Below are 15,229 nucleotides of genomic sequence, written 5' to 3' on the forward strand. Positions count from 1 at the left end.
CGAGGTAAATACAGAACTGCATTACAACCCTGAACTAGGAAATACCATCATTTAATGTATCATATTTAGACATGCATAAAATGTATTATTGAAATGTTATTTTTAAAACACCTCAGATAATGTAAAGTCTCAATTCCCCTTCAAGACTGCCTTTTATAAGACCGGTGCTTCCCTACACCTTTCACATGATCTTCCAAGATCCGCGGTGTGCGTATAATAGTAGTTTTAAGTCCCCACTCAGAGACACATTATTGATGGATTAAGAACCACCTTGTGCCATCCCATAATAACACGAAATAATATGTAAATGTAAGCCTAAATTAAATTCTAATAGCAAATTGTGATAGCATGTTGTTCGTTATCAAAGGGTGGACTGTCGAAGCTGGATTATTGGCTGAGACAAGATCAGTTTAAAATTGAATCGCAGTGACGCCATCTTGCGACTGGCCGCAACACGCCATTTTGCAAATGGCCGCCTAAGCGCCATTTTAGATAAACTCACACTTTAGTACATGTGGTGATATTACTATTAGAATCATGTGATTGCATCTGTGACCATCACCATAAGTTATAGCGATTCACCAAAAGCCCAATTCATGACTTTACGTAGTTTGGGTGCTCTGGATAAAGTGTATATTATTATAATTCCCCTAAAGGATATATTTCAGAAATGGCTTTACAGTATGTCAAAATTGGATTGCATTAGCTGAACAGAACAAATGGCCACGTGACAACTAGCTTGTGTAGACAAGCTTCCTGGACGTAACGTCTGCTCTCACTCCAGGTGGCCCTGCTCGAATACACACCTTACATTTGCAGGCTTCCTACAATAAAATACCTTCAAAGCCAAGAGTGTTATCTTAGGTTTGGGTCTTGTAGCTGTGCTAATTTGCATTTACACAAGAGCCTGGGAGAACAAAGGACTTTACTTTTGAGCCTGGGAAGGGTGGGGGCTGCTGAGAGAGGGGGGCATGTGGAACTATAAGGCTCAGCATTCCACACTGCTAGGTGTTCACTTAGTTTAAGTGAGATTTAAGTGCACTATTTCTCATACACACATTAATACACACAATTGCGCTGGTAACTAATCGCATATTAGCGAATGCATAAGATCCTGTATGAAAACGCTGTTTGTTAGCTTCATGCGCACACATCTGCCCCAAGTTAACTAGCATCTTTACATCACACCCTGCATACTTACACATTACATATTCACATAAAAGGTTTAATAAGCTTTAAGGTATAAGATTTAAGTTTGTTCAGTTAAGTATAAATGCTGTGAAATAAAGATTATTTGGTAATTAAGGTTTTATACATGATAAGTAAGCCGTGTTTGGTATTGTACTGATGCGTACGCTTTCAACAGAATTCCGGTATTATCGGTGTGGAGATCGCATCATGCATTCTCAACTTATGGACCGCAGAGACTTCAAGCAACAAAATGTATATTATATGAACAACTGTTAGGATGTTGCATGGGGCGGGAAACCAGAGACCCTCAGTTGTTGGAGGCTGGGTTGTGTCTATTTGAATCAGCCTGTTAAATGCTCTGTAACAGATGCATCCCACTTGAGGACCAATGGCATCAGCAACAAACTTCTCTATTGTGTTGTCTATTTCTGGGGCGTATAAATATGTGTGCTCCAACACTGGGTCTTAGTCTTCTTGCTGAATGCTGATTGACGAGGGGTTTCTTGCTGATGCCTACATCTGGACCAGAAGCGCTGCGTATGTATACTGTACTTGGGTCTGTATAATTCCTTTCCTCTATTTATTGTATGACTGCGTACGCAAATTAGCGTCATCCTTAGAGGTTTAAAGGTGGGATATTAGAAGGTATAGACAGGGGTATATAGAGGTTCAAGGGCAGTATACTTACTACCTACCTATCTATCTATCTATCTATCTATCTATCTATCTCATATCTATCTACCTATCTATCTCATATCTATCTATCTATCTATCTATCTCATATCTATCTATCTATCTCATATCTATCTATCTATCTATCTATCTCATATCTATCTATCTCATATCTATCTACCTATCTATCTATCTATCTATCTATCTATCTCATATCTATCTACCTATCTATCTATCTCATATCTATCTATCTATCTATCTATCTATCTATCTATCTATCTATCTATATCATATTTATCTCATATGTATCTACCTATCTATCTCATATCTATCTATCTATCTATCTCATATCTATATATCTTTCTATCTATCTCATATATATCTATCTATCTATCTATCTATCTCATATCTATCTATCTATCTCTGCCAAACAAAAACAGTGCGCTTATTTAGGTCCTTAAAATGTCAAAATGGAATAGGTCCCATAATTGATTGCTTTAGGTGTGAACAACTCTCTACTTCAGTTGAAACCACCGTATCAGTCCTAGCATGGACCAAAGAAGTTTGTGGCTGGCATCTTTCCCAGTAATTTATCTGAATCCAGTCGCTTCACAGAAACGTCACTACTCCAAGCGTGGCTTGGCGTTGTTGTGACGATCCTGTGACGTGTTTGCCCAGAGAAGCCTGTTGATTTGACACTGGTATCTCTGGTTGCCTAACCCTGACCCCTATCCCTCCCACTAACACACCTTTCCCACAGCCTAAACCTAACCCTATGTAGCCACCCTCCCCCAGTAGCATAACCCTAGCCCTCCCCCTGCAGCCTAACCCTCCCCCTAGTGCCTAACCCTTAACCCTAACCCCTAAACCTAATACTTACCATCTGGATTGTGGGGCTGGTATTATGAGCCCAGGCATCCTGACCCCCGGGATGTCAACTACATCCCCCCTGTAGGAATCTACTATACTAGTTGCTACTTCTTGTGCTTTGATTTTAGAATTTATAATAGTTGCATCCAACTCAGAATCAGGCTGTCTGAGGAAGAATCCTGCCTCCCTCAATAGTACCCACCCCCTCATTAGACCACGCCCCAAATAGGGCTGCGTCCAGAAATTTCCCTGGCTGGTTTTCCAACCCAATCCGCCCCTGCCCAAGGGTGGTCATACCCCTGATTGGATAGGGAGAACAATATCATATTACAGCAGTAGTTTGCAGCATAACTCATACAGAGACATTTATGCCATTTTGGGTACCAGTAGTAAAGTTCAGTGTCGTCTATAACTTTGTGCACCAACAAAAGACTGTCCAGCGAAGATAAAGGACAGCGAATTTGGAGTACTCACAGGGACATTGTGCTTTTTATTGATTTTATAGTTAAGCTGGGTACACATTAGACGATGAGTACCCAGCACGATATCGCCGACGGCAGGACCGTGCGGTACTTGCATACACACATGCCGGGTCCGGAGGAGGAATGTGTCATGCTGCATCCTGCAGCATGTCACGTCAGCATGATATCGTTAGCAACATCTGCAATAGGGCCGATGGGCAATGTCGTTGACAACCCGTGGGAGCGAGCATATCATGGGTACACACTATCATCTAGGTTCTGCCAGCTATAACTGTAACTTGTGATATTCAGTTGAACCATCTCTTGTACAATAGAGGTATCAGGTGAACGTTCATTGTTTAGTCAGATGTTCTAATAGGAGTATATAGTACATAAAGAGGGGACCTAAGTTTAATGATGTAATAATAACACTGTGTATCTTCTGTATTGGGACAGTATTGCATGTTTTAATGCCCACTTAGAATTGTCCTAGCGACAAACAAATCCAGAACAATAAAGTTCCATTTCTTTACCATTGGTCCGGTTACTGCGTTGGGTTGTGGGGAACTCTCCATCACTCTGCAATGATGGGAGGAGATGAGTCCAGGTGCGATCCTTCCAGCAACACACTAACACCCTACCGTCACCACTGATGTTACATTGTCACCTCCTGTAGCTGGCTGCTTTGTCCTGTCTCCGGTCACCGGGTGTGCTTTAACTGGCCCTGGTTGGACTTGGCTGCCTGTCGGAAACCTGCTGCCATCTGTGCTGTTCTCCAGGGGCTCATTGGAGTGTCTGGTTAGGTGGACCTAGCTGCTGCCTACCTCTGCCTTTTGCTCAGGTCCTGTCTGCTCCTTGAGGAGGGTCTCTCCATAAATCACTGGTCTTCTGGCTCCATCAACGGTCTGTGGTTGACTACTGCGGCTGCTTCTGCATGGGCGGATCCTTTCTCCAGTCTCCCCACTTGTGTCCTTCCCAAGCTGCTCAACTGCTGATGTCTTGGTTGCTTCAGTCTCTCGGTCCATTGTTGGAAGATTTCATCACAATCTGCTATTCTGTGCTGGTCTGCATTGCATGAAATGTTATGGCAAGCACACGGTGGAGAACCAATTAGCCATGCTGCAATGTTTTGGTGGTGGAAGCACTTCAAAGAGGGTAATACACAAGTGACTGATGAAGTGCATTCTGGGAGACCATCCATGGCGATTACAGATGTCAGCAGTGCCAAAGCTGCAGAGATAGTTGCAAAGTGACAGAAGGTTAACTTATGCAAACTTTCAGCTTCACTTAGCATCTTATTTGAATGGGTTCAGCATATTGTGACAAATGAAATGTCTCGCGTGTGTGCCAGGTGGGTACCCAGAAATCTCACAGAAGAGCAGATGTGACGATGAATTGAATTGTGCAAGATCACCGTTTGAATGTTGTTGAGGATACCCGATTTCCTGACATTGATTGTGACGTGTGACAAATCGTGGATTCATCATTATGATCCGGAATCCAAACAACAGTCCAGTGTATGGAAACACGCAAATTCGCCTCCGACCAAAAAAGTCAGTGTGATTCTTTCGGCATGTAAAGTCATGCTTCTGCTGTTCATTGATCTGCACGATATAATCCTATAGCACTGGGTTCCCCGTGGACAGATAAATAATGGTGACTACTATGCAAAGGTCCTGAAAACGCATCTGCGTGGAGCCATGTGGAAGAAAAGACCACATTTGTTGAAGAAACAGTGTATTTTGCTCCAAGACAATGCCCGACCACATGTTACTGCTGTTGTATTGGCAGCACTGACTGAAATTAATGGGACAGCACTGGGATACCCTCCATATAGCCTGGACTTAGCGTCCTGTGATTTCTGGGCATTCCCAACCCTGAAAAAAAACTGTGCGGAAAGAAGTTCTTAACAGATATTGAAGTGAAAAATACCACAGCTGCAACTCTAAGGAGCCTATTCATGATGTTAATTATCGTAAACCGATAATTAACATTCTAACTCGCCACAGAATCTGGAGCAATTCAGCATTGCTCTGGCGCGGTGACAGCTGATGCGAAAATCATCTGTCCCGCGTGTGGCTTCACTGCTCCTTTTGGAGCAATGAATCTTCCCACTGCTCCTTTTGGAGTAGTGATGGTAGTGCGCATGCGTGACCTACAGATCACGCATGCGCACAAGAGCCCTGACGTCTGGCAAAAGGTGCCGGGCAGGGGCAGAGCGATCCACAAGCGGGAGCTTTCGCCCGCACTCAAAATATTGTATTTTTGGAGCATTGTTGAATTCTGTCCCCATACTAGTGTATGGGGACAGCGAGCATTCTGTGATAGAAAGGTAAGCAGGAGATATCTGTGATACTAGTGTATGGGGACAGCGAGCATTCTGGGATAGAAAGGTAAGCAGGGGAGATCTGTGATACTAGTGTATGGGGACAGCGAGCATTCTGTGATAGAAAGGTAAGCAGGAGAGATCTGTGATACTAGTGTATGGGGACAGCGAGCATTCTGTGATAGAAAGGTAAGCAGGAGATATCTGTGATACTAGTGTATGGGGACAGCGAGCATTCTGTGATAGAAAGGTAAGCAGGAGATATCTGTGATACTAGTGTATGGGGACAGCGAGCATTCTGTGATAGAAAGGTAAGCAGGAGATATCTGTGATACTAGTGTATGGGGACAGCGAGCATTCTGTGATAGAAAGGTAAGCAGGAGATATCTGTGATACTAGTGTATGGGGACAGCGAGCATTCTGTGATAGAAAGGTAAGCAGGAGATATCTGTGATACTAGTGTATGGGGACAGCGAGCATTTTGTGATAGAAAGGTAAGCAGGAGATATCTGTGATACTAGTGTATGGGGACAGCGAGCATTCTGTGATAGAAAGGTAAGCAGGAGATATCTGTGATACTAGTGTATGGGGACAGCGAGCATTCTGCGATAGAAAAGTAAGCAGGAGATATCTGTGATACTAGTGTATGGGGACAGCGAGCATTCTGCGATAGAAAAGTAAGCAGGAGATATCTGTGATACTAGTGTATGGGGACAGCTGTGATAGAAAGGTAAGCAGGAGAGATCTGTGATACTAGTGTATGGGGACAGCGAGCATTCTGTGATAGAAAGGTAAGCAGGAGATATCTGTGATACTAGTGTATGGGGACAGCGAGCATTCTGCGATAGAAAGGTAAGCAGGAGATATCTGTGATACTAGTGTATGGGGACAGCGAGCATTCTGCGATAGAAAGGTAAGCAGGCAATATCTGTGATATCTCCTGCTTTACCTTCTTGATGAATGGCCCGAATACTTAATTTTTATAATTGCAGGTGAAAATGTTCATTTTCACCTGCTTTTTTAATGATTAAGTGATGATGAATAGGCCCCTAAAAGTGATGCCCCAAGACAGACTACTGCACGTATTTGAATCGCTGCAAATAATGTATTGAATGTGAAGGACGCTACTTTGAAAAAAAAAATGAACAGATCCTGTGGAGTCATCTGATTCTGAAAAAAATATCAGTCTCATTACTTTTCAATCAGCCCTCGTACTGTGTTCCCCAACTTCTTTATTAACATTTATTTTTTCCTCCTTTTCCCTTCACTTGAGTCCAGAGCCGAAACTAGACTTTTTGGTGCTCTGTGCCAGAGAGAGCATTGACCCCCCCCCCTCCCCCCCATTTCTTAAATATAGACATAAGAGAGTGCACCTGAAAAAGGGCCATGGCTTCATGGGGAAGGATCAGGGAAGACATAGGGGTACTCCTGGGGCAGCCAGGAGATGCAGGGGATAAAACAAAAGGAAGCTACAAATAAGAATGATAATAAACAGGAAAATTGACAGGCCCAAACAGTGCACCCTGCCCTGCGGTGCCCTGTGCCTGTACCCTAGTTACGGCCCTGCTTGATTCCATCCTCCCTATTTGTATTTCCCCTTCCTTGTACCCTTTTCCCTGCTTGTCCTATTTCCCGGTTGTCTCCTTATTCGTTTCTTTGGTTCTTCAATTCTTCTACCTGTAAGGCTGCTAGTATACCCTACTGCACCGCGTCCATGCTACCACAGTGTGCTCGTACTTCCAGGCTGTTATGTGTTGAGAATTTGGGAACATCTATGTCTGCACCTAGCCTCCTGGTGGATTATAGTGATACCTTGGACCCAGGGGCGTATCTATAATGGGTGCACACCCTACACCCATATTGTTTAAAACTTACCTCTCCGAGGTCCCTCTCATGAGCAGTAGACTGCGGGCACACTATAGTGCCCAGAGTCAACGAATGCTCTGGTGGCTGGCCAGCCGCATCAGCTGGCTGCCGGCCGCTGGGAAGGAAGGAGGGGGTCCTGGAGGGGTAAGGGACATGGGCCCCCTCCTCTCTAAAGACGCTGCTGGGACTGTCTTAATTTGTACTTCCCCTCTGGTTGCAGAATATCTTTCTGGAATATACTTCTGCTGCGACAGCTGCCTACGCTACCAGTGCAGCTTTGAGCTCCATGCTTGGATTATTTTTTTGCCTGGGCTCCACATCTTGGAACTATGGGTCTGATTCAGACCCATTCGCTATGGGCGATTGTCGCCCCTCTGAGTATGCGTCGCAATGCGCATGCGCAAGCCAGTCTGTGTGATTGGGAAGTGATCGCTCGTAGCCCACAGACAGAGCACTACTTTCAGTGACAGATAGTGCCGTTTGTGGGTGGTAACAGGGGATGGTCCTTGAAAACGGGGGAGTGGATGTGTGAAATCAGGCATGTCTGAGCGTCAAAACGCCGTTCTTTCGGCGTGCATAATTAAAATTAACATGGAAGTGTCATAGTACACGTCACCTGTTGCATTTCAGCCTGCAGTGATCGCAGTGCTTGCTGTGGGGTAGGGTCTACCTCAAGGGCTGCGAGCAGCTCCGATGGCTCTCGGTTACTGATTAATCAATTAATTAAGAATATAAAGTGGGCGTCATTACACCGGCGTGTGATCACTCTGCTGTTGCTCTCTAAGACATGGCCGTGTGATCGCGAAATTTGCATATCCGCCTCTGGTGTCTGCGAGAGAGCACTGCTTTGCGTCCGGGTCTGAATGAGGTCCTATGGGCTCTATTTATTAACATTATTTTTACTAAAATAAAGTGAAAAAGGGTGTTTTCACACCCTTTTCACATTATTTTAGTATCACCTGTAGTTATTACAGGGCAATTGGAGTAGAATTAGTAAAATTCTACTCCAACCCCTAGTATCACTTATTTTTAGTAAATCAGATTGCATTTCCCATAATTGTAATGGGAAATGTGATCCGACCACAGTTACTAAAAATAAATTGTAAAAAAATACCGGGGGAAGCCCTGTGATAATAACGCCACCTGGAGGTGGCATTATCCAGGGTCTCCCCCGGTTACCGGGCTCCCACTCTGCTCTAACGGGGAGAGCAGAGCTGGGAGCCGGTACCAGTAATCAGCTATGTGGTCTAAGCAGACCGCAAGCTGATTGCTGTAAAAAAAAGAAAAAAAAATGTAACATTTTTTTTTTACTTACCTGACTCCAGGGACCGGTGATCGGGCCTCCGGTGATGGCTCCTCTCCGGTCAGCTGGTCTCCCATAGTACACTGGGGCCCGGTCATCAGGTGATCGGGCCCCAGTGCAGTATGGGAGATCACCTGATCGGGAAGCCTGGAGAAGATCACCGGAGGCCAGGAGGATGCAGGTAAGTGTAATGAAGGGAGGAGGGGGGTCCGCGATCGTGGGGGGCGGGGCTTAGCATCGGTGGGGGGGTAGTGGTGGTCGGTCGGCGCATGCGCGGGCTTTTAGTCGCAGTATTTTTTCCGAAAATACCGCGACTAGATTGCGGATGGGATCCGCAGGGACAGAGCTTTATCGCAAGCTCTGTCCCTGCAAGGGATTTATAGTAAATCCCTGTGATATTGCCTGAATTCGCAATGCGATTTCACTCGGTAGTATCACACTACAATCCGCATTCAATATGCGGATTGTAGTAAATAGAGCCCTATGTCTTGCTGAGACCTTTCCATTTAAAAGTTCATCTGTGGTTACAGGTCATATGTCCAACTTAAACATCATTGGCTGCATCATTATTTTTCTATATCTTATTGTATATTGAGTAATGTGTATTGTATTGTTATTGCCACCTGGTGGTTTACCACTTCTGGTCCATCATTTCTAGGGGCCTATTTAATATTTATTAAGATTATTTTTACTAAAATATGTGAAAATGGGTATTTTCACACCCTTTTCACATTATTTAGTATCACATACATTTAATTAAATGGCAATTGGAGAAAAATCCGCAAAATTCTACTCCAAACCCTAAGGTATCACATAATTTTAAGAAGCAGATTGCATTTCCCATACTTGTAATGGGAAATGTGATCTGCCCAGATTTACTAAATATATATGATGAATAAATACCGGGGGAAGCCCTGTGATAACAACGCCACCTGGAGATGGCCTTATCCAGGGTTTTCCCCGGTTCCCCGAACTCCTGCTCTGCTTTGACAACTGGAGCCGGGAGCCGGCCCCTGTAATCATCTGTGTGGTCTAAATAGACCACAAGTTGATCACTGTAAAAAAAAAATAGTTACAAAAAATTCGTAAACAGTTACCTGCATCCAGGAACCGGTGATCGGTGCTCCGGTGATGTCCTCTGGGGCTCTGGTCAGCTGGTTTCCAGGCTCCTGCACTGTGACCCTGGTCAGCTTCTGCATAAGGCAGGGGGGTCACGGGGGTGTGTGGTTGCGGTATCCGGTGGCGGCGCATGCACAGACACATTCTCCCTTTATTTTTCACGAAAAAGAGCTTTTTCACAGGTTATGTCCCTGCATGTGGATGTTAGTACATCAATGTGATATTTCCTAAATTGGCAATGCAAATTTAGTTAGAAATATCACACTACAAACGCATTTTAAATGCGGATTGTAGTAAACAGGGCCCCTAGTCTGTTAATTGTTTGTTTGTATAGCTGTATACTATTTTTCTAAGCCTGCACCGCCATCTGGTGGCCTGTTATCTAACCTAACTGTCTCTCTGTATTTGCCAATTTTTGGAATTTGTGATAGCTCTTCTCTTTTTATAAAATTTTTGGGATTGTTATTTTATGTACAGTAACAGTACTTCTTTCATTCACTGCTCATGTAGCTGTTCCTTTTTATTTTCTATGTTTTGCCGACAGTTTTAGCTTAAGCTGGGATGATTGGTTCCTGCGACCATTGTTTTTATGTTTGGGAGAGTGGGCTCGTAACGGTTATCTTTGTTGTCTTGAATTGGTTCTTCTTTTTTTAAAATTTGTATTTATCTATTTAATTCCCCCTAGTGGCAGTATCTCCTTTGTATACCCATTGCCCCCTGAGGCATGGACACATTTCTTAACAAGCCTACATATATCTGGTCTTCTCTTAAGCTAGGTACACACTGGAGCGACGTGCATTAGTTCGGACATCGGAATGAAGGCCCATCAACAGTGATTGCCCATCCAAACTGGATGACTTTAATGAACGAAGTAACGATTACCGTTACGTCATTCATTAACAATGCATTGGCCGCTAGTGATATCGCTAGGCTTGATGTGCAGCACATCAAACCTGATGACTGTCGCTAGTTACCACGGGTGTGTGCAATTGCCGGTACACACTGAACGATGTAGGCAATATATCGTTATGAAACGGTTTATCGTCCCGACATCGCTCCAGTGTGTACCTAGTTGTACACTATCAACTGCTGATATGCTTAAACCTAGACAGTCTGGGTGTAAAATAACCTTTGCCTCCCATATTCACCACCAGACATATGGGACGACATCGGGTAGTTCCCCTCCACACAACTAAGTGTGGAGTGTAACTCCACATTTCGGTACATCCTCCTGTACCACCCCTGATATGTCATTCTCTCTATTACCCGTTATTTTCAAGAAGCTAGATCTAATACTAGCTTCTCTTGATTCTGCTTTGGCCAAAATCTCAGAGAACACCTCTTGAGTTGATTTCTTAGAGCAACGTACCAGTAATCTTGAAGATGATGTATTAACATCACATAACACATCTGAGGACCACTCTAAACAAATTCAGTGGCTCGGTTCCTAGCCAAAATTGATAACCTAGAAAATAGGGATAACAGAAACAAATTGCATTTCATAGGGGTTCCTGGTAATATCCCTGATTCTGTCTTGTCTGACTTAATATAGTATACCCTCTTCATGGCACTAAAATTAAGGATGACATTACCGATTCCCAAATTCAATGTGCCCATAGGTTGGGCCTGATTAGGGAGGATTCGTCTAGGAGGCCTCGTTCAGTCATAGCCAGATTTCCGCATTAAAGATAACATCTGGACGGCTTACCGCAGATGTCCTCCACTGATTGTTGGTGGTTCCACTATATTGATTACTCATTGTCTCTCACACAAAAACGTAAGGTCTATCAACCAATATGTAAATATTTAATAGACCAAGGGAATCGTTTCACTCTTCTGTATCCTGCAAAATTGTGTATTACTGAGAACCACCGTGCCCTGCCTGATGTTAAACCGCTAAAACTCACCCTGCTGAAAAGCCAGCTGGGTTCTGTCCCCACCCGCCGTTGGGCAGGAAGAACAATCGACGTCGGGTGAATAGACGCCGTTCACGCTGCAGGGACAGCTTTGGGGCTGCTCAACATCTCCGTGAGTGCTGGGCACGTCCTCCAACAGTAATGAAAAGGGGGCACGTCTTAAACATATTCCCCCATTTGAGTAACCAAGTCCCCTTTTTGGGCATGCTGCAATAGTGCCTTTTTTACCCACAGGCGCCCTACTCCACTCCAGCTCTAGAGTGAACCCTAATATTTGACACCCTTGAGCCAGCAAATGCTCACTTGAATTCTGTTTCCTCCCCTGCTAAGTCTCCCGCTGCTCACTCTGGTCCCACATCTCCTGATTGATGGGTGCAATGTTGTTATGATTAACCCTTATTGATCAATATGCAATATTGTTTTTTCGTCTCTTTAGCTGTGCATGTTCTACTCTCCTTAAGTAGTTCTTTTTTGTCTTTCTCATCCTTTTTTTTTCTGTTTGGTTTCACTATTTATCTATGGACGGTCCTGGTTTATTCACCAGGCCCTCCACCCTTTTTTGGTTTGGAAAATGTTTGAAAAAGTTTGTTTGCATGTCCATTTTTTATCTTTCTTTCACAACAAGTTTTGTATTTCTTTGAAATCACGTTCTTTATTTTGTATTGTTTTTGCTGCATCACGGCAGGGTACATGTTGATTTCCGTGTTGTGAGGCCAACACTGGGCGGCTGGGATCATTTGGACCTCACTATTTTATTAATTTCTTACTTTATTATTTTTCCTCCCACTGTTGTTGGTTGAATAATGTCCTCACAAATACCGCTTCTTGCAGCCATCTCGCATACACCTTAGTTTACCCTGATCTCTTGGAATGTGGGGGACCTCAATTTTTCAGTTTGAAGCTAAGTAAGATATTACCTTTCCACAGGAAACGCATTGGAAGAAGGGAGACAATTCTACTCTGCAAGCTCCTTGGATTGAAGATTGCATCTCTGCTTCTTTTGAAAGTTGTTAGCTGGGCTTCAATATCATCACTCTTTGGCATCTTTTGCAGAAAATGACTAGCCGTTATGGAGCTGGAGCTAGTTGTGACACCCATGAAAGCATTTCCAGATAGTGCTGCTAGATATTACACCACCTCTTTTAAGGCCTTTCGGTCCTGGTGCTGTCTCCCCCGGATCTCCTCAACATCCAAATGCGGGGCTGTCTCTGGGCCTCCTCAATGGCCAATTGCTGCACCCATCTGCTGATGACACCACCAAAAAGTTCACAATATAACATATTCCCCCCCAAAAAAAATAAAACAGGTGTCTGTCTCATAAAATGTTTCCACATAGAGTTTTATAGCTACAATTTAATTTCTATTGTTTGCATTCTCCACCATGTGTGGCAACAAGATCAGGGTCATCAGCTCAACAGTGTCATCAGCTCATAACTGCCAGAAACCAGTGGGACCCAGGTACATACATCTACTGTTCGGAGAAGTCTGGCCAGAAGTGGTCTTCATGGAAGAATTGTAGCCAAATAGCCATACCTTCAACGTGGAAACAAGAACAAGCGACTCAACTATGTACAAAACATAGGAACTGGGGAGCAGAAAAATGGTAGCAGGTGCTCTGGACTGAAGAGTCATAATTTTAAATATTTGGCTGTAATGGTAGGCAATTTGTTTTCCGAATGGCTGGAGAGCGGTACAATAATGAGTGTCTGCAGGCAACTGTGAAGCATGGTGGAGGTTCCTTGCAAGTTTGGGGCTGCATTTCAGCAAATAGAGTTGGGAATTTGGTCAAGATTAATGGTATCATCAATGCTGAGAAATACAGGCAGGTACTTAGCCATCATGCAAGCATCAGGGAGGTGTCTCATTGGCTCCAAATGTATTCTGCAGCAGGACAACTACCCCAAACATACAGCCAATGTCATTAAGAACTATCTTCAGTGTAAAAAAGAACAAGAAGTTCTGGAAGTGATGATATGACCCCCACAGAGCCCTGATCTCAACATCATTGTGTCTGTTTGGGATGACATGAAGAGACAGAAGGATTTGAGCAAGCCTACATCCACAGAAGATCTGTGGTTAGTTCTCCAAGATGTTTGGAATAACCTCCCTTCTGAGTTCCTTAAAAAACTGTGTGCAAGTGTACCTAAAAGAATTGATGCTGCTTTGAAGGGAAAGGGTGGTCACACCAAATAGTGATTTGATTTAGATCAAACTCACTAACTTGTATTCTTCGTGTTACCATACAATAACCTTTTATAATATAACTTAACTTCTAAAAATAAAGACACAGACAACAGTGCTGGCGTTTAACATTTTTGGCAATTTTATTTTTGACAAGTGGTTAAATTTTCGACTATAATTATTAATAATAATGGTGACACAAAAAGAATGCACAGGACAATAGAACAATCACACAAACACACACAAGCCAAGCATTGGTGATCAACTCTCTGTTAACTTCAACCACTTGTTCGGGTGGTGTAGCCATTTCCCATTCAGGACAATTGGCTGTCGCCTTACTCCACTTCAAGGAGAGTGCACCCCCTAAAATATTAACATTAACTAACTCAAAGTGCCGTTCTTTTCCACCAAGCGAGGCCTACAACGATACGCCACCACCACAAAGTACACCTCTAACCAAAACACCTCAACCAACAGAAATGCCTTCCAGGAAGATAGCCAAACCCACAGGACTAAGATGAACTCCATCTCCATGATACAAATGGGCATCACGGAATTGAATCAAGACATGCTCCACCATACCACCACCCGTCTCCATCATGTACCTAGCAACCGCAGTATTGACCTTCCTCCTAGTCACATCCAGCATTCCTCCCACATGCCTAGGGACAATGAAGAACTACACCAACTTGCAGGAAGGCAGGGTTTTGCTATCAGATGGAAGGTCCTAATGTTCAACGAGCGCAAGTCATTTCCACCCAGATGCAGCACTAAAACCTAAGGTAATCCATAAGACCTTACAACTAAGAGAACTAAGAGAGAAAATACTAGCATCAGACGGTAAGGGGGGATTGAACAGCCCAAAAAATGTATGAATGCCCTAACACCCAGATCGGCTTAACATCGATTCCACCTGAAACACGTTAAAAAGAGAGGTCAACACAGAAACAAAAAAAAAGAAACAAAAGCAGCCATACCACAGGCACACCATACCAACAAGACATGGAAATGTAACAAAAAGGGGAAGGGGGCCAATTGGGCCCCCGGGGGAAAATACAAAATTCCTCATAGACTCCCGCAGTAGGTTTGCGAGTGGTTCAGTCTCCGGTGAGCTAAGTTGGGGCAAAACAGATAAACCCGGAGGAATATAGCAGAATGCCACCAACCAAGGGATTGAATAAGCCTGCAGAAGCTGCAGATGTAGCTGCTCCAATATGAAATGAGGGCCTGATTCAGCAAGAAACACAAGTGTGCGCACGAACGCACCCGGCCACAGCGAGAGTATGCTAATGAATGCATACACATGGCAATCGCAGCAGAAAAA

The sequence above is a fragment of the Taudactylus pleione genome, unplaced genomic scaffold (assembly GCF_031769625.1).
Source record: "Taudactylus pleione unplaced genomic scaffold, aTauple2 ptg000244l, whole genome shotgun sequence".
Classification (NCBI taxonomy): domain Eukaryota; kingdom Metazoa; phylum Chordata; class Amphibia; order Anura; family Myobatrachidae; genus Taudactylus; species Taudactylus pleione.